This window comes from Pteropus vampyrus, unplaced genomic scaffold (genome assembly GCF_000151845.1).
Source record: "Pteropus vampyrus isolate Shadow unplaced genomic scaffold, Pvam_2.0 Scaffold447, whole genome shotgun sequence".
NCBI lineage: Eukaryota > Metazoa > Chordata > Mammalia > Chiroptera > Pteropodidae > Pteropus > Pteropus vampyrus.
The window spans coordinates 452,945-473,266 of record NW_011889228.1 but is presented as its reverse complement, the minus strand read 5'-3'; the positions used below and the strand labels follow the sequence as shown (position 1 = coordinate 473,266).

General features: G+C 43.2%; 1 protein-coding gene and 1 pseudogene across 2 annotated transcripts in view; both read right to left on the bottom strand.

Moving 5' to 3' along the window:
* The window catches only part of FRY (FRY microtubule binding protein), a 286,799-nt gene that overhangs the window by 259,951 nt on the left and 6,526 nt on the right, over positions 1 to 20,322 (bottom strand). The gene's annotated exons all lie outside the window — the stretch shown is intronic.
* LOC111732349 lies at positions 4,381 to 4,496 on the bottom strand (annotated as a pseudogene).

Sequence of the window (20,322 nt, the reverse complement as noted above, 5' to 3'; positions counted from 1 at the left end):
CCTGTGATACTGAGACAGTGGATCCGATAACTGCGACAGCTACTAAGTGACTAACAGGCCGGTAACAGACACAATGTGGAGACGCTGGACAAAGGGATGGGTCGCATCCTGGACGGGATGGAGCGGGACGGCCCGAGGTTTCGCCACGCTACTCAGAACGGCTTGCGACTTAAAACTTACAAATCGATTATTCCTGGAATGTTCCACTTAACATTTTTAGACCGTGGGTAACCGAAACAGTGGAAAGCAAAACTACAGGAGAGGGAGCATGACTGCCATACCCCAGAGAAGAACCCCAATACGGCCCTGCTCCACGCGGGGCCTCACGGGCTCGCCCTTCTCCCGGCCGCTCAGGCCTGATCCGCCTCAAGGCTTCCTGGAAACTTCCAGGAGAAGCATTTGCTGGAGGTGGGGGTGGGGAGTGGGGAGGGTGGGGGGTGGTCCCCGCTCTTCCAACAGGCCCCTTATTTTCCATCATAATCAGTTTTCTTCAGCTTCTGTTTATCCCTCTAAGGGATAGAAAATGTATTCCGAAGTGTTTTCCGATGGGGAAATACAAACGTGCGGTTATATTTTTAAAATAAAAGCACGTTTCAGTCGTGGTTTAACACTGAAGACGAACCTCAGCGTTAGGAGGAGGGAGCAGGTGGCGGGGACGCCAGTGGTTCCCGGGGCTGTGCCTGTCAACTGTGCCTTATTCAGCCCAGGGTGCTGAGAGGCAGGAGCTTAGAGTGACAGTCCCGTGACTGGGCACCGGGGTGCGGTTCCGGGTGGTGGAGCTCAAGGCACATGTTATCTCCGCAGATCTCACAGGGACACGTGTAAACAGGAAGAATTTTGAGTTAATGTTATTTCTCAGTTTGGCCAGAAGCCCACTCCATGCCTGATGTTTACGGCCTTTAAGCGAACAGCTCATGGATTTGTAGCAGAGCCTTGAGATGTGGGAAAACATAGGTGTGACCAGCCCAGGGGACAAAGTGCCTTGCCAGCTTTTCTAAAAGGTGAAATGACTGTCAGAACAGAATGTTTCAGCCAAAACTTTACCTAACTGGGATTTCTAGTTTGATTCTTCTAATAACTAGTCAGGGTTCATCTTCTTCAACGTACGAAGTAAGTTGCTTCTAATTAAAAGCTTGGCAGTGGCCTTGACTAAGGGCAAAGGAAGCTTTGTTAAGAAGGAAATACAAAATATCTGTTTTTAAGGGAAGAGAATACAAACGTCAAGGTAATTTGCTAGAATCAACATATTCATTTACTAAACAAATAGTTTTACTTCATGGTCACATGTGGATTTTTAAAGAAAATATTTACAGTGGCTTTTGGGAAGTATTCTTGACAAAAGAAGGAACGAATGTTGTTTTATGGTCGAATTGCTAGAGAATAGTTTATGCAGCTTTATGCTAACATTGCGTTAATATTGTTGTAAAAACTTCTGTCAGGTCCTAAATACTTGTCATCTCATGTTACAGTTCCTAACAATCACAGAACCTTCTAGTTAGAAGGTAACGGAGAAAACCGAGGCCAGAGAGGCCCGCTGTTCCAGATGGGGGTCTTGACACATGCCAACACAAAGCATGGTATTCTGCATAGTCCCACCAAAAATTAAACGCAGGATGGGGAAGGGTTACTTCAGGAAAATGAGCATCGTCCAAGCAAAGTTAGAACTTCTGGTTTCCTCAGTGTCGTAGAGCAAATAACATGAAAACATCCTGCTAAAATCAGATACACCGACTAAGGCACAGTGTACGATTTTGAACACGCATAATGGAGTTTGGAAGAAAGAAGGAGAAATTACAGAATTTCTGAAATTCCTCAGGAATTGACAACCTGAGGGGACATGAGGTGACACGATAGTGGCCCTGGCGGAAAGAACTCGGGGAGCAGAGGCTGATCTTGGGGACCTAGGAGCTTGAGCGCTAAGGCTGGAGTGGAGACAGGAAGTAAGACCTTGGGTTCATGACAAGATATATTTTTGTGGATATATACAAATGGAGTAAAACTACTAAAACATTTCATGAGCATAAAGAACATCAACGTCGGGGACCAACGGTTATCTCTTGGGGTGGGGGAAAGGAATGGGGGAGGGAGAGGGATAGAGATTTAGCCACATACACAAGGCTTAATTTCGTAAGTTCTTAGCATCTGTTTTATTTTGAGGGTGGGTACATAGGTGTCTGTTATAGTATTTTTTTTATTCCTTCTTTTTGGAGTATTTCATAATTATCTTTCTTTCTTTTCTTTTTTTTTTACTTAAAAAACCCTAAAGCTATATGCACCACAAATAAAACAAAGGAAACATGAGTTCAAGGGAAAGGCACATTCACGCTTGGGAGAGGCGAGGAAGTTGGCGTCCTGACCTGATGATGGAGAGCTGGGAGGTGTACGCGGGAGCCGCTGGCATCCTTCCTGAGTCGGTGTGCAGACTTTGCAAGATTGGAGGTGCTGTTTAAATGATGGAAGAGCTCTCGCAAAACCAGAAAGAAATGCTCTGCGTTCAGTGTCGTCAGCGGTCCCTGAGCTGGAAACCAGGGGACCAGGAGGGGCGCTGAGCGGATCAGCACGGGGAGAGCTGAGTGCTGCTGTGGGCGCTCTGGTCTCTTTCGTTTTGTTTTTTTTTTAAAGAGTCCTCACTGAGCCCTTGCAATATGTAGCAGTATTTTACCGAATTACACGCACGTGCACACGCACCACACACAAATGGAGTACGTTGTCCCCAAAACAAGGGACAAATTACGATTCTAGGATTCCTACCGAAATGTAAATTCTATTTTACACCAAATTAATCTTCTAAAACGATTTCTAGGAAGTGCTTTGGAGGCCAAGTGAGATTTTCAAAATAAATTCCACATGTTCTGAAAATGGCAGCATCTACTAAAAGTCAACACTTCAAAATCCCTATGTTATGAAACCTGTTTATCCTTTATGTGAGTTATGGATATAACATTTCCAGGGGTAAGTAAGAAAACGGTGAGATTGCCCAGAGGAGGGGCTAAGATGGCAACAAGTGGGAAATAACTAATCCAGGAGGTCAGCGGGCACCTCGAAGGACACCTGCCCCAGTCACATCAGGACATCATGAGGCGACCTTAGCACTGAGCCGAGCCTCCCACAAGAGAAAGCTTGACAAGGCAAAACTGATCTGTGTCTGTGATTTCTGAGATGAGTCATGAGTCATCTCAGAAATGCGGCCCCACGATCTGCTTGAATAAATCTCTGAATAACACAATATCACATGTTCAAATAGATGCATCGCCCCGCAAACAATTCTCTCTCCAGCTATCAGGACTTTGCTAAACAAAAATATCTCGAGGTGCATAACAATGGATTATAATAAGAATTCTATCAGTGTTTCATCATTTAGAGTACCAAAAAACTGTGGTGGTTACTTCTCTGAGGGAGGTGGCATTCTGCTGACACATCTGGCTGCTTCCCCGGATGAGGGATGAGATGCAGGAAACGTACCACAGCAAGAGGATAAGAAGAAAAGAATTGGATGCTGCTGTTTGATATTTGAATCGCTTTTGTTTTTCTTGAAAATAATTCAAAACATATAATGTGATTAATCAAATTCGGGACTCTGGAAAATGTCCTTTCTTGGGGGTGTGGGAAGGTGCGCGGGGGACTTAGAGGAAATAACATGAGGTACCTTGGCACCAACTGTTCACATCACTCCCCAGCTCGAAGCCTGGATCACCCTAACTTCTCAGCTTTCATATTTTACAAGCCAAGATATTTTTCTCCTATCAGAATGGAATATTTGTATACATAATGATATTTTTAAATTTGATGCATGTATTAACGATAGTTCAAAGGCTAAACACATTATCCTGATTACTCTAAATCCCGCAAAGATAGATTTTTAAAATTATTCTTTCTCATCCTTTACAAGGTACCACATTATGATTTGTTAAGCTAGATATATAGTCCATGTGAAATAATAGTTTCATGAAAACCAACATTCTCTGGGATAGCAATTTGAATCCTGGCCTATAGAAACATGATTTTGTGAAAAGATCATTGCCTAAAGGCAAAATAAAAGCTAGTTGAAATTCCTTTGTCTATTTTCCTTTTATAATCTCTAAACATAACATTTAAACTGTCATCATGAATGCACAAGTATATTTACATGGCTGTAAATCTGTCAAATTAGAGCCATTTGGAAAAATTCTCAGAGAATTTTTTAAAAGCCTTAGAGTTGATAACAGAGCATTGGCTCAAGAGCCGGGAGTCAGAAATTATTTTTATCACTTTTCTCCAAATTTACTGAATAACATGGGTCCAACCAGTATGCTCAAAGTGACCTTGCTTCCTGACTAATTTGGGGGGAATATTCTGGGAATCGGATTATATATTTTTATTATTATTTATTAGTAGTATTTATGCCTACAGCACCTGGTCTTCTTAGGTGGTCTCCCATCTAAATACTAACCAGGCCCAACCCTGCTTAGCTTCTGAGATCAGACATCAGGCTTGTTCAGGGTGGTATGGCTGTAGACCATGAACTGTGGCTCCACTGGGGCATGAACCCAGGACCTTCTGTGTATAAAGCAGACATGCTAACGTCCTCAGATTATAATTTTTGGACATTAGGAAAGCTTGTTTGAGACTTCTGTGTATAAAGCAGACATGCTAACGTCCTCAGATTATAATTTTTGGACATTAGGAAAGCTTGTTTGAGACAGATAAACATAAATGCAAATAGTTCTTCAATTAGAACCTGTCTAATGTATATTATTACTGAAGAGCAGGAATTTAAAAAAAAAAAACCCAGAGGTTTAATAGATTAGTTTTCACTTTGCCTATTCTATATTTCAGTTAGCAGTATCGCTATCCATGAAACGCCATAATCCAGTGATGTTAGTTAGGGGTGGGGGGATGGGGAAAAACTAACTTATTAGTTGCCTACTGTATTCTAGGCTCTTATATGTGTTACCTCCTTTATCTTCACATAGATGAGGAAATGAAGTTCAGAACGGCTAAGAAACTTGCCTAAAACCACAGGGTTATTGAAATCTACATGTCTATTCTGTCTCCACTCCATCTTCACATCTCTGTCCCATGCTTCCAATAGACTCGTGCCGCCGAGTTTTGGTATTGTGCCTCCTAAGTATCCCTTGAATATATGCCTCTGTCCAGTTCAGGCCCTTACTAGTTCTCACTTAGTCCAACACACAGGTTTCCAATGGTTTCTCTCTTGTTCTGAAGTTCATTTTCTTTTGTACAAGGATGTGTAACCTTAAGAGTTATCTTTTCTAAAACACAAAACTGTTCATGTCATTTTGTTGAGTGTCTCGCTTCCTCCTTGGCCTTTGAGTTAGCTAATGAGTAAATGTAACATCAGCAAGATGACAAATGAGGAAGCTCCAGGCCCTCTTTCTCCCACAGAAATACTAAATGAACAACAACATATGGACCGAAGGAGCGATAGGACAGTTCGTGGCATTTCTGCTTGTCCATACCCACCACCATGCCAGCACAGCACGACATGGTCAGGAGGATGCCGCTCAACTCTTTGTCCCTCCTTTAGGACAGAAGAAAGGAATGGAACTTGCTTGCAACATTCAGGATTGTCTGAGGGACTGGTTTTTATTTGGCCTGACTCAGAGCTCTGATAGGAATGGAGGCATCTTTCGGATATTGGATTGGAGGTTGCTGAAAACAGGAGTGGGTGCAATAGCCTGTGAGAGCTTTAGGAAACTGCAGACCCAGGCAGCTGAATGCAAGAGATTACTGGCAAAGGAATACAGTCGAACATCTAAGGTCTTGAGAAGGTACAAGGATGAGATTCTATAAGCAGCCATGTATACAGGCGATTTGGAGAGAACAAAAAGCATATGCACAGGTCCAGGGAATACATGTCCCCAGAAAAGTCTGAGAGGACCTGAACCCTTTACGCCAGGCTGGTTAGTCAAGCTCTTCCTCTGTGCAGAGGCAGTCCACAAAGACTAGGTGAGAAGATAGTTTTTCAAAGAATTTTTTCAACAAAAGATCATAAGGCATACAAAAAAAAAAAAAAAAGATAAATATGGGCCATTCAAAGGGACAAAATAAATCTCCAGAAACCAAACCTAAGGTAAAAAAGGCCTTGAACTTACTTAACAAAGACTTTAAAATTATTTTTTTAAGTACGCTCAGTGGGATGAAGGAGGACACAGGCAGACACCTAAACAAATTCATGAAAAAATGCACAAAATGAGACTATCAATGAAGAGATCAAAATTATATTTAAAAAAAAAAACAACAGAAATTATGGAGCCAAATAAAATAATAACTGGACCAAAAATTTCACTAGAGGGATTCAACAATGGATTCAAACAGGCAGGAAAAATAATTTGAAAACTTGAAGATAGGTCATTTGAAATCATTGAATCTTAGGAACAGAAAGAAAAAAAGAATGAAGAGCAATGAAGGGAGCCTATGGGACTTGTGAGATACCAAGAAACAGACCAATAGACGTATTATGGGTGTCCCAGAGGAAAAGAGAGGGAGAAAGGGGTGGAGAATGTATTTGAGGGAAAAATGGTGAAAATGGCTGAAATTTGAGGAGAGGCAAAGATATACACATACAAGAATCTTAACAAACTCTAAGTAGGATAAACCAAGAGACCCTCATAGAGACACATTATCATCAAACTGCAGAAAGTCAAAGACAAAAAGAGAATTTTGAAAGAGCAGGGGAAAAGTAACCTGTCGTGTACAAGAGGCCTTCAGTGAGGCATCGGTGGATTTCTCAGCAGAAAGCTCACAGGCTGGAAGGCAATAGGATGATAGATTTAAAGCACTAAAAGAAAAAACTGTCAAACGAGAATACTATATCCAGAAAACTGCTCTTCAAAAATGAGAGAGAAATTAAGGCATTCCTAGATAAATGAAAGCCAGAGGAGCTAACGCTAGATCTGCCCTACGCGAAATGCTAAAAGGATCACAAGGTGGGAACCACACAAATACGTGAGTCCTCTGGTACAGGGCAACACGTGGACAAACACAAAAACTTGGACCATTGTAGTTTTGATTTGTAACTCTCTGTCGATTCTTTTATAGGGGGCAAAAGACAAAAGCTTACAAATATTTATAAATCTATGTTAACGGGTACACATATATAAAGGTGTAATTTATGACATTGATAATGTAAACTGGAGGCGGGTCAGAGATGTAGACAGGTAGAGTATTTGTGTAATTGAACTTAAGTTGTTATTAGTTTAAAATAGATTGTTATAACTTTAGGATATTTTATGTAATCTTCATGGTAACCGTAAAGAAAATATTTATAAGATTTAATCAAAACTTGTAAAAAAAAAAAAAAAAAAAAAAAGAACTAAACAGAAAGAAGGCAACAAGGAAGATAATGAGGGACAAAAAAGCTATAAAACAAAAAAATTTTTTTAATGGCAATAGTAAGTTCTTCTCTATCAGTAATTGCTTTAAATGTAAATGGATTAAACTCTTCATTCAAAAGATGTAGATTGGTATAATGGATTAAAACAACAACAACAACCAGAATTCAACCTTATGCTGTTTACAAGAAATTTACTTTAGATCTAAGTATCTAAGGACACAAATAGTTTGAAAGGAAAGGATGGAAAAGATATTCCACCTAAATAGTAACTGAAAGAGAGTAAGGGTAGCAAACTGATATCAGGCAAAATAAACTTTAAGCCAAAAACTGTTACGAGAAACAATTGAGATGTTATATAATGATAAAAAGGTCAGTTCACTAAGAAGATATAATAATAACATGTGCACTAAACATCAGAGCTCCTAAAAATATGAAGCAAATATTAACAGAATTGGAGGGAGAAATAGACAGCTCTGTAGTAATAATAGAATTTAACTCTTACGAGCAAGTTCTAGTCCACCGCCTGGCATGTAGTAGGTACTCAAAAGTGTTTGCAGAATGAATGAATGATTGATCTGGTGTGTGATTCTTCTATGAATCACAGTCATTGGGGGGGCGGGGTGTGGGAACCAATGTGATTTATTAATATAGAAATAGAGATTAAATTAGGCCGGGTGATCCTAGTCAATGATGGAAGAGTGGAAATTAGTATCTGGGGACTTCTTATAAGAAGTCTACATTTTTAAAGGTGTTCAGAGGGATAAATAAAACATATGGCACTTAAAAATAGTATCGATGGCTTATATGCTCCTGGGTGTATCCATGCATATACATATGTATCATTCATCATTTAAACATGAGACTAACGTAGGTGGACATCATCGTGATGGGAGCAGTGGTTCCTGCTGGGTGCTGAAGGTTACCCAACTGTGGAGGTTTAGTGGGACCACATCTCTCTCTGCTCCTGTCCCCAAACCTCACTGGGGCTCACATTCCTGAACGATCGACTGCTTAACTTCGCGAAAGTGACTACAGGTAGAAATGACCTTGATGTTGACCAGGGCCATAGAACTTTTCCGGTTCACCCGAGTGCCCCTCGGAGAGCTCGATGTGCACAAACAGAACTCCTGATGGCTAAGAACTCCCCACAGCGGAGGAAGACGGGTCACTATAACCGAAAGGGCTCGTGCGGCATTTTTCTGGGGCCTCAATCACCCCGCTTTGGGCAGACGACCTTGGGTGTGACCTTGGGTGTCATTGCAGCAGCAACAGCAATCGTTTTGCAGGAGCAAAGGTGGTAGCTCCAGATGTGGCCAGACACGAACCTGTGGCCAGAGTCCCCAGATGGGCCGGGAGAGAACGTGTGAGCAGAGGTGAGGACATGAAACCGGAAGCGGGGGACTGGTGGCATCCCTTTGCCCAAGAAACTCCTGGAACCACAGTGGACCTTCAAGTTTGCATCTCATTTCTCATTCCCAGTAAACAGAAAGATAAGATCCCCTTTTTACTGATAAAAAAACCAAGGGACAGAGGTCACACAACTAGCAGACTTCCGTCTCCCAGAGCCGGAAGATTTTGTTTCTTTCTGATCATTTTAAATGCTGTCGTTCTTTTAAGGGTCACGTCACTGGGTAGCTAGGTTTTTCTACGTGCGCGTGAGTTGGAATTCCCATGTGTGGTGACAAGGACTCTCGTCTTCTATATAATGAATATTGATTGGGTAAATTCCAAAAACGGAAAAAAATCAGACAACAAATTAAATATTTAGGTACTGGCACCTTTCGCACCCTGACTAGAAAGAGAGACTTAGAAATGAGTTGATTTGTTTCTGCTGAGTTAACAAGCCCACATTCGAGGACATTCAAAAACAGGCAGCACACTAGAACTCTGCGGCCACGTACAACGTGTGTGATGAGCCCAGGAGCTGACTGACTGCCACACAGGTAAAGTGACCTCGCAAAGCCCCACCGTCTCCACGCAGAGCCTGGGCGAAGAAGTTCAAGTCACGTCGTAACTTCTAAACGCGCGCTTGCTTTTCCTTTAGGAGAAGATAGAGCTCACTCTGCAAGTCATCTCTGTCTAAAAACGAAGAGATTTTTAAAAGAAAGAAAAAAACAGAGTGCTGTTTGATATTCGCAGCTAATTATCTCTATTGCGCCAGAGCACACCCCACGCCTAGAGAAGAAGGTACCATCCCAAGAAACAGCCTCCAAGTGGCGCCACACCTCAAATGATTGATGTGGAAATGCATATCTGATTATGGACATGACAGGTCAGGAAGGCTAGACCCTCCAGGAGTAGGTGTGGGAGGAACGGCTATTAAATATTTACACGGCACCAGTGCACAATAATATGTAGGCTTGTGCCAGACACATGAAGTCCTTGCCTTCAGGAGTTTGCTGTCGGTTGTAAAGCTGGTTAGTCCTGAGATATTTGTTATGTTGTTTCATCAGGTGAGCAATCTATTCCAGACATCAAAGAACCAGCATTTCAACACGCTTTCTTAGGAGAGAGACTTCATACCTGGTTATTTAATGCAAACCTTGCATATACTCGTCACTATATTAATAACTTAAGGAAATCCACCTTTCTTCTCCGACAAACTGATGGTTCGCTCTTTTCGCGGAGTCCCTTTTTCTACTTAAGCTTCTACATTGCTGCACAAACACAATCGCATTCCCTGCTATTGCGGCATATACAATAATACCAGCGAAAGTGGAGCGCTTTAGAAAGTTTTGGTTTTATAAATCTGTGTTGGCCAAAAATAAATTGTCAGATAATTGTAGCCATTCATACACGCAGAAGGAAAATAAATTAATAAAGCATAGTGACTCAAAAACATGATGAAACCTGATGGACACGTGGAGAGCTGACATCAGTATTACCCAGGACACAGGAAGTGGGAAAATGATGCCGCCTTTGATGGAAAAAGATTTTGGCTAGCGCGGATGATGCTCGGAGGGTATTGCATCGTACTTATCACTTTCTTACATCTCCGAAGAATTTAAAGTAGCTGATAACATTGGCAAGAAACCCTGCAGAACTGGCAAATACTAAGGCAAAGGTGAACTAGCAGGAGTCCAGGTGACAGGGGACTTGGAGGGAAGAGGAAACCACTTTCCCTGGAAAACGAACGCTAGAGAAGACGATTGCTTCTTAGGAAATCATTTCGCTTTGTGCATGTTCCCGATAGCTAAGACAAAGCTCACAGCGAAGACAGACAGGCAAAGCATTCATTCATAGGATACACAGTTTCTGCTTTCCAAAGGCCTGGAGTCTGGGCAGAGAGGGAGGTGATCACAACAGATATGTACAGAATTAAATACCGTAATAGCACGATGTATACACACCTGTAGAACAAAAGGTGAGATGTAACTAAATTACCTGGGGTGGGAGTGTAAGGGACAGTTGGAGAGATAAGGTGACATTTGAGCTCAGTTGAAACAGAACAGGACAGTCAGAGAAAAGTGAAGTACACAGAGGGTCCTAAAAACAGTAGACTCTTAGGATCAGCTATGGTTTTTATCCTACTTTACAGGGAAGATTCTAGGGCATACGGGGTGGCCGAGGAGTATGGCACAGCTCAGGGTGGGGCATAGCATTTTCCTGAGCACCCGCCGTGGGCAGAGATCATTGGATAAATGTCTCAAGAAGGAGCAAACAACAGAAAATCTCGCTCTTCTATTCATGAAGCTAAGAATTAAGGTAGGAAGACAACAGCAGCGTGACAAAAGGCAGTAAATTTATTAGGAAAAATCATATAGATGTATATTTCTTTAAACGACAGAGTTGATATCTTCCCAAAAAGTGTGCTACATTTTTGTAAAATGAATTACATGAGAGAATTTACTAATTCAAAGTATGGATGATTTGTGCACTTTATAATGACCCTCTGATTACTTTCTGATTTTTATAATTAAGTTATCTTTTACAAGGGACATAGCTATATAAACTGAGCTGGAAACAAAGCTACCTTCATTGACTAATGCTGTCTGAATAATGAGAACGTATCATAAACTACTCTGGGTGTTAAAAATATAAAATCACGTGGACGTCTGCTAACTGAGATGGGCTTCCTTCCCGATCCTTTAAGACTGTCTTCTGTTGTATGCCCCTGGACGACGGTAAGCAACGTTCCCTAGGTTGTCCCACCGCAGGCTCTGTCCTCTGTGTGACTTAGTCATATGGGTCACTGAGCCTATTCAAGTGAATACAAACATGGTCCTGACAAGAGAAATCCTCTTAAGGCAGGAAATATGAGTCTTATCCTCCGCTCATGAGCCTACCGACGTTTTCACTGACAGAGCTTCTAAGGGTAACCCCGTTTGGCTTACACCACGAGCTGGTCTGAGTGACAGGGTGACGGGGAGATGTTTAAGGCTCCCAAGCATGCCGGGGTCTTTCCAGTGCTTCGTTTAGAACAAGGTACACTGGACGCGTAAAGGAGGAAGCACCTGCCAAGGACCTGCCTCCCGCACAGCACGCACCTCGTTGGGCTCCAGTTTCTCAAAGAATGAGCTAAAGTTCCCGCCTTCGGGATCAAACCGTGACTATTAAAGCTCAATGTGTCCAGGCCAACTGAAACTGGATGAACCAGCATCTGAATTTAATTTTAGCGAGATTTGCAGATTTTATTAACTACCCTTATCATGACTGTGGTGGCAAGGAAGTGGTCTCAGACGGGCCATTGGATGGTTTGGGATACACAGTGATAGGCCTGGAGCAGGGCTTGGTTGCAGGAGCTGGAAAGATCAGAATCGCTCTGTACGGTAGAGGGAGGAGAAAATGAAATTCTGGGGTTGTCGCAACAGAAAGAAGAAAAGGGGAAAGGAGTCACCGAGATGGCCAGAGGTTGAGGGGTACCGGCGGGGCGAGCATGGAGAAGCTCAGAAGGAGGGGCGGGCGGAAAGGCTTTTAAAGGACAGGAGCGTCCAATATTCGGTCGGAGGTGTGTGTGTGCTGAATAAATATCGAAATCCTAGGTCCCTGTCGCTCCAGACACCCGCCAGACCCGCTATCCGCGCAGATGCTGTGGTTGAGTTTTTGTTTGTAGAAATCAAGAAATGAGGCGGAATTTCACAGAGCACAGGGTATATAGACGGTGTAAGGAGATAATGAGAAAATCCATAAATGGCAAAAAAAGAACACACCAAACATTAGCAGGAGCAGGAACTTAAGACATCTGTCCCCGAAAAGCTATAGAAATTTGGGAGTGGGCCTGGGTCTTGCTGCAGGTATCGGCATGGAAGCTTGATCAATTTTGATTTTAAAATTTTGAGAACAAAATGCTCCCAGCTGACATTTGAGTTCTATGGGGTTCTATGATCTTCTTCGCCTTCTACTACTTCAAAGCAAAACAACAGTAACAACAACAACGAAAACCCTTCTGTATTTTCAAACTTGTGCTTAGAAGAAATTAGCATTTTTTTTAAATTTGCTTTATTTTCTTTCTTCAGGAATCCTTTTCTCAAAGGAGTGGTTCTCCCTTTAGAGGTGTAGAACGTTTCATCGGACAAGTATTTAAACATGAAACAGTAGGGCGACCTATTCTCGGGGCTTAAATTGAGCCCTGACAATTACTTTAAAAGTATTGCATTTACCCCAGATGAGCAAAATATTCACTTTTTAATGATAGATGCAGGTACACGGCTGCTCCACAAGCTTATGTAGGTCAAGTGCACTGTCTACACTCCCTTAAATCAGGAGACTTATTAACTGATTTTTCATTAGGGATTTGGTTATAACTGGGATGGAAAAAAGGATCCATCTTTTTGTTCAGTTACTAAAATATATGGCTGTAAAGCTGCTTGGGGTTACAACTTTTTGAATGTGAGAACAGAATAAACCTCAGAGACTATCTGGTGAAGGAGCACTTGAAACTGAGACGCTGTGAAATCTTATCATGTCTCAAATTTGCTCTCTTAACATTCGACTGATTATTTTCCTTCTGCCTCAGTTTCTCCATTGTGATGTGGGAATCTCAGCCTGTGAGGACAATGACAATTCAGTAGACCTTCACCTTTCAAAAGGAACATATCTCTTGACCTTTCCCCCCAAAAGAAAGTGTTGATACAGTGTCCAGGTGTCCCCTGGGTCAGGTCTCTGAGGAGAGTCATGTTTCCTGTGTGTCTCCTTGAACTGAAGTTACTTTAAACTGAAATTCCCTTTCTCACTTGATTATTTTCATCAGAGAAACAGAATTTTTACTTCTTAAGGACAGAATGAGAAACAAAACCAGCTGAGGTCTCGATGGACCTGTCGGCTCAGCCCCCAGCTGAGTGTCTCACCAAGTGTGGCAGGTCCGTGGAGGTTGAGTAAACACAGGCTGGTGTGCCGATTACCTGCCTCTGGGGCCCGCAGAGAAAGCAGTGGGGGTCATTTTCTCCTCACTTTCTATGTTCACAAAAAATGACCCAGAGTTTCTTAAACTCGGTCTCTGCGATGCTTTCGGGAGGGTCTGCCTGGGGTGCAGGAGACCCAGACGTAGCTGTCCTTGGGGTCTGCGTCTCCCCTGCAGAACGAGTTTGTCGAATCAGCTGCTCACAGATTTGTGTCAGATCCATAATTCAACGATTCTCTGACTCTGCGCTGTGCTCACTGCCAAGTGACTTATTTCTTCATCTAGGTTCTATAACCTCATGACCACTGAGCAGTTTTTGCGGCTTGAGTTCTGAAAAAATAGTAAATCCTCAGGACTCAAAGGCAGGTCTCTGTAAGATTCATAATTAGGAAGAAATTAAGAATTAAACTTTTGAAGAAATGCCGTAAGTTCTCTAAGATGCCTTGTCATTGATTAAAACAGCAACAGAGACGACGAAAAACTGAACTAGCTCATTGATAACCAGAATTAGCAGGGTCCAAGCTTGATGAATCCATACGGCTTTAAAATGGGTGTATTTCTCCCCACTTTCCCAGTAATGAGATTAAAATATTTTGAAAATGAGGTATACTCCTCATCTCATTGTATTCCACTTTGGATGAAAGTCATGGCCTTTCAAATCTTACAACTTATTTTAAGTCCTAAACTGTGCAATAGTTTATGGTGCCACGTTGAAACAGATGCTACACGCTACTCCACTCAGCAATGGGGAGCAAACAGCAATGTCCTCATAAGGTTCGAAGGGCCTAGTTCTGGAGATTGAGTTCTTATAAACACTCTGGTCCAGGGCAGGGACCAGATCAATCTGTATTTTGTGCACAAATTATATACATATTAACCTATTTTATAGTGTTTGTTAATCTCGGACATCTACACTTCAAAAGAAGCAAGATCTTCAATGTACAACTCAACTATAACTCCTCAAAGAGCCAAGTTTTTCATCTCCTTCTACACACTGTGTCTTCAAACACAACGAAAGCGTCACGCCATGCTGGACTGCTATCCAAACGTCAACGGTTCGTACTTATTTTCTCTCTCTGCTGCCCAAACACAATTGAACTAGACCCTAACACTGTTTTAAAGCGCTAATGTGCAGACTGAGCTAGGGAGCCTTTCAAGAAGGAGGGTGACCATAAGGAGCAGCCCACGGCCCTGAGAGGCTTCTCTCCTCTAAGTCCCCAGAGGCCATGGTTGGGTGGAGAGAGAATCCGCTTGTTGTCGAGACAGAAACCCTCCACTTCCTATTCAATTTCCTGTTAAGTCAACATCATTATTTTCAGTGTTGGGGAATTTTAAAAGAACCTTTCAAAGAGGGAACCATCACTCAATAAGTCACCAACCACATGCTCACGCTGAGTGTTTCCTAACCACCTGAGTGACATTTGATGACATTTAGGGCAATGCACCAAACCCAGCTCTGTGTCTGCCCCTTCTATACCAGTAACACTTTAAAGATAAAAACCACCTCACACATTCCGGGCTGTGGGGAGTGACTGTGGATACAGTTCCCTCCACTGAGCACATTAGACAGATTCTGGGTGGGCATTCTCTGCAGCCTCTCTGTCACCCTGCTGAGGCAGATTTTAGGCTGTCTGAGAAGGCTCTGGGTCCGACTGTTTCTCTCTCCTTGCCCATCCATGTCTGTGCACCTGGGCGTGTCTGGTATGGGATCAGAAGCTGAGTTATTGCCAATAAAATCGCTCCTATCATTACACGGATTTGTTAAACGTAGTTAAGCATACAGATTTAAGTCATCTACTTTTTGTTGAGGAGGGACTGACCAGCCTGGGGACATCTAGAATAGCAAAGTCCTCTCTCACTTAGCAGAAATTAAGACAACGTGCAAGGCCTTGGCTTTGGGATGTCTTCAGTCTTCCAAAACTGCAGAGTTCTCTATTTAAATAGTGATGGCAGTGGTTTATGACATCTTTATTTAAAGCAAGTACATTCTGGCAATGTTTCTTTTGAGAAGTTGCTCAACTGCTATTTATTTGGATGATTCAATAACCAAAGAAAAGTAAGTAAATACAGTTTACCCTATTTCTGACTAATGCGATTTCTGTGTGGCACTGAGTATCACATATGATAGTATCACATATGATAGTCACCAACTTCTATTGACCAGAAGTTCCTATATTTTATATTACTTGTATGCTAGGAGCGCTTTCCTTTTTAAGGACGTAAAGCATTTCTCGTTTATCCGACTGCTGCCTGTGACAAGCACCGTGGCCCAATCAGGCAAGGCTGCTATAACAAGTCACCGCAGGCCAGGCGCTAGGACAGCGGACATGTGTTTCTCACAGTCGTGGAGGCCGGGAGCCTAAGATCAAGGTGCCGGCCAATCTTACACCTGGTGGGAGCGCTCCCCGCCGGTTCACAGGTGCGTTGGATTGGCGCTCTCTCCCTGTTGCGGCACTAACCCCGTTAATGACGCCTCACCCCTCACGGCCTGGTCACCTTCCCAAGGCCCCATCTCCAAACAGCATCCAGTCGGGGAGCGTGGCTTCTGCATGAATGTCGTGGGGACACAAACATTCAGTCCACGGTACATTGTTACCATTCAGAAAACTGGTCAAGAGGTGGCGGAGACAGTCCCAGTATTTTACCCCGTGGTGCTGAGCGGCAGTCTGAACGAGGCCTGGAGATGGCTGGGCCCGGCGCTGTGCCTGCCAGGCTGCCAGTGGGAACCAGGGGTCGCCCGTGGGAACCAGAACTCAAGTCCGAGTGCCCTTAGGAGAGAAAACGCAGGTTCTCCTCCCGCCTGAGAACACGCTGACCTTTGAGAGTGCTGGTGACTGCTGTCTGTGGGAGGGAACTGGGTGGCAAGGGGCGGGGATGAGGGCCTGCCATAAATAGCTACCGCCCGCTTCCTGCGTGTGAAACATAGAACAGCTTAAGGAGAACTTTGATCTTTGAGGACCTTTTCTGGTTCCTTTATGTCGACAGTTCTCCACCAGGGGATGGAACAAATGTCATATGGATCTGGGGAAGAATTTTCACTATGTGGTTATGAGTCGGGCCCAGCCTAGACTTACTAAATCAAATCTCCAGCGCCAGTACCCGCGGACTCTGAGATAGTCCCTTCAGTACTTCCGTATTTGCACAAACGATTGAAAACAAATGTCACAGCTAATAAACTAGTATTCCCTTAGTAACACAGGAATTCGAACATCTCCAAAGACTGGAGACCCTTCCTGAGCTGGGCCCGTGGGGAGGGACATCCAACCTGACACCCTTTCCCACTTAGCTGTTTATCAGACAAGGGGTCCCCAACCTTCCGTGGCCTGTTAGAAACTGGGCCGCACAGCAGAAGGTGAGCGGTGGCGAGCAAAGCTTCATTTGTATTCAGAGCCGCTCCGCAGCGCCAGCATCACCGCCTCAGCTCTGCCTCAGATCATCAGGCATTAGATTCTCGTAGGCGCACCGGTCCCTAGTGCCACAAAGGTTGGGGACCGCTTAGAGGATGCAGAGAAGAGGCACATGTTACAAAATTAACAAATCTCCAGCAAGGAAACCCTAAGGAGGGGGATGATTAAGGTCCCCTGGGACTTTTCTGTAGGCAGATTCATTGCCAATTAGGGATTCTGTGCCAGAAGACACGGTGTCGGTATTGCCATTGGCTAGTGCGGAAGGGAGGCTGAAATCCTGGTTGCCACAGAAGCTTGCATGTCCAAATCGACGCGCCCTGCTCTCCTGGTAAAAAATAGGATATGAGAACAAACTGCCTATTGCTGTCTTAACCAGCCCTCGCATGGTGTTTTCACGTAAAATACATTCGGCAAGGTAGTTTCAATCTTCGCTGAATACATGCTGTCGTCCTTCTCAACTGTATCTGCTACGTACCTTTGGGCACTGATTTTGATACTTACAACCTAAGGAATGTCTCCCTAAATTGTATCTTTCTTGCCATCCATAATTACTCTAGAAAGCCATCCAGTGTCGATTACCCAGGAAGATGATTTGCATCTTTCTGAAGTTTCAGGGTAGGGGAGAAGCGTGTTACCTGGGAGCTGAGGAGCACTGTCCCTACATCTGATCTGTGACAGCAGTCCTCAGCATGCGTGCTTCTTACGTCTCCATCCTCAGCTCCCAGCGTGCTCAGCGGCACAGCAGGTGAGCGGTTGTTCGACACGGTAACACCTCCTGGCCCACGCAGGTTGGAAAGGTTTTAAAACAGCGACTGAAAAATACCCTGACCACCTCGCGATGAGAGTTTTTACATGCGCGTCACCTAAAAATGGCTCCCCATTTAATCTCATGTTGTAACCACCTACTCCCAAATCTATATTTTTCTAGATATTAAAAAAAACTGAAGGTATTCTAATTAGGTTTTGAAGGCAAAAGAATGTTGGGACATGGTCATTTCTTACCCAACTGAGTAACCGAATGGCCATTTACCCCAAAATATTTGTTACAAGCACATCATTTATGCATTCACTTAAAATGCTTAAAAAGCATCACAGAAATGTCTGTGTTTTATAGCCTTACCGGCAGCCTATTTTTTATAGAATTATGTGGATGTAAAAATGCATAATATTTTCATAGTTTAGATGTGAATACACATATTTAGAGCATTTGTTAAGAATGGGCAGGATCTCGCAAATCGGTAAAACTACGCATGTGATATAGATCAGAAAATGGAAATGCGTTGCTTTCAGATTAGTACTGTGTAAGCCGCTTCTCCATACACTTATATAGTCAGTCCTGAATTAGAGCTCTGTATTTTTAATTCTGTTTTTACGACAAGGACAAAAGCCTGAAGTCGAGATACAAATCTAGTGCCTTCTGCTCATGCTGAGATCATGCTCAGTCCTTGTACAAAAGTAAAAACATACCTCCCCTCGCTTATCAATCATGCATGTAAAGATTAGAATCTTAGCGGTTTTTTCCTTAAAAGTAATTTGGTTACCACCAATAGCCTCATTCGAAGTTTGTTTGTTTTTCTTTTAGAAAGCAAAACAAAACAAGAACAAAAATTTCATCCCCTTGAATGACCTTGTCCAATGAATAAATTTGACTAAACAGGCTACCTCAGTTTTTGTTACATTATATTTTTGAGTAAGGAATGCTATAAATATTTTAAATCAAAATGTTAAATGTTGACTTTCAAAAGTTTTCGATGTCTATTTCTAACGTTTAAAAAAGATTAATTTCAAGCGGCGACTTTCTTTTCAATCTCATATATAAGCTATTTTTTAAAATAGTAAGTGCAAACCAATTACAGTCCTATTCTAAGTTTTAGTTCAAAGAAAAGCGTAAGGGCTGAATTTCTAGAAACAAGGCCTTCAGCAGACAAAATTAGGCAAAAAATAGTAAACAGAGCAAGGCTGCCATTAAGGTTATAAAACACAGACACTGCTATCTCTCAGAGTGAATAACATTCAAAGGCTTGAAGTGACAAATGCCCTTGAGTCTAATGACTCACTCGAGAAAAGACACAGCTATTTACATTGCAAAGAAACGTCTCCACATCACCCTCCTCTTATGAGAAAATGAAAATGAATGGGTTTTTCACGGTGCCTCATCATACAGAACCTCCATCAGCAGAGAGTCTGATGAGCAACTTCAGATAACTTCTTTAATACGAAGATTCGCGGAAGCCTTACGATTACACCCACTACCCACCCATTAAGAGAAAAAGTCCTGCTTATGGAAACAAAACTTTAATGCTACCAAAGACTAAGAGAACACAGTCATTCCCAGCTGTTCATCATTTTGTGGTCAAGCGCTATCTTGTCTGAGTCTGGCACATCCCGCGGAGCTGGTCTGAGGCTGAGTGACTCTTCCCAGGTTACACTTTCAGTAGGACAGGGGTCAGGCCTTGGACTTACGTGTAAGGTGGACTCTCACTTTGTGACACCCCTGGCTGGAGTCCTTCCACGAGAGGCGAGGTTAAACCCTTGCCTTCGAGGCTCCCTTTGCTTCGCCCTGAACATGGCTGCTCTGGAAGGGGCCGGGGACCAGACGGGCCGGGGTGTAGCCCGTGGCATGGTTGTGTCACCTCTATCCTCGCACGCCTTCGCCATGCCTGACTATGTCACCACCTCTCATGCGCCTACAGCATGCAAAGCCCTGTGGTGAGTGTCGTGGGGAACACAGGTACATGAAACATGGTTCCTGCCATCACTCAGTGGGATCACTGAGCCCAGGCACAGCCTGTGACAACTGAACACCACCCCGGGAAGCACTCTTTATGCAGAGCGTCTTCAAGGAGGCCCAGACCAAGTTCTCCGTGTCCCCGAAGGCCCCTCCGGAATGTCAACTGACACACTACTCGGCAGAGTTCCGGGATGACCAATTTGCAGGAGAACATGACATCGGGGGAAGCGTGCTTAATCCCGGTGTCTTTCCCTGGGCCTGTGACAAGTACGCTCTCAGGATGGAACCTGTCTGGACAGCCCCCTCAGCCACCCAAAGGGGGACAGAACACATCCAGCTAGCTGCCAGTGTACTAATGACAACCCTGTGTTGCCAATAAATGTTTACAATATGATTATAAACACCATATTAAATCACATATTTTTAGATTGTGTATTTGGGAAAAATAAACGCCTATTGAACAGAAGCGTCTTAGAAAGAGAATCGAGAGGCCTACCTGCCAGCGCGT